This window comes from Chrysochloris asiatica, unplaced genomic scaffold (assembly GCF_000296735.1).
Source record: "Chrysochloris asiatica unplaced genomic scaffold, ChrAsi1.0 scaffold00116, whole genome shotgun sequence".
NCBI classification, from domain to species: Eukaryota; Metazoa; Chordata; class Mammalia; order Afrosoricida; family Chrysochloridae; genus Chrysochloris; species Chrysochloris asiatica.
Genome location: NW_006408634.1, coordinates 8573259 through 8573835, shown reverse-complemented (window position 1 = coordinate 8573835; position 577 = coordinate 8573259). Strand labels below are relative to the sequence as shown.

Below are 577 nucleotides of genomic sequence, written 5' to 3'. Positions count from 1 at the left end.
TCCATAAGATTTGGCTTAACGGTATTGTGAGCAGTTTAGGCACCAGGATTCTAACAAAGCACACTCGCACAGCATGGGAAAGGTGTGATTTCTTCTTTTCATCCACACTGCTCTGTTACGATTACAGGGATGGACAATTGCTACCAGCATCTACCATCAGTGCAGACCCTGATCTCCAGTAACTTAGGGTCACCTGTCAAGAGACACATGTGTTGAGGGGGGGACAGTCACACCCCAATGGTGCCTTGTTTCATGTGGGCTCAACTCCAGATCTAAAGAAGCCATAGAGCCACTTGATCACCAATGAAGCAGTCAGGGTCAATCATCTGAAATATCTTGTGCCCTGAGGATGTCCTTTGGTGGCACAACACGGTTGACTTTTGAGCAAATCCTTTTCAACAACTTTCACTTCTGAGTAAACCCTAAACCACACTCACTGCAAACATACAGCTTTTGCCCAGAGTGTGTCCTTTGGTGGCACAACAAGCCTGACTTTTGGACAAATACTCTTCCACACTCACTACAAATATATGGCTTTTCCTGACTGTGTTGTTTGGTGGTACATCAAATGTGACTT

At 45.2% G+C, this 577-nt stretch overlaps 1 pseudogene; it reads right to left on the bottom strand.

Annotated features, from left to right (window-relative positions):
• Window positions 1–272: 272 nt before the first annotated feature.
• Window positions 273–577, bottom strand: part of LOC102813314 — a 1839-nt pseudogene continuing 1534 nt past the window's right edge.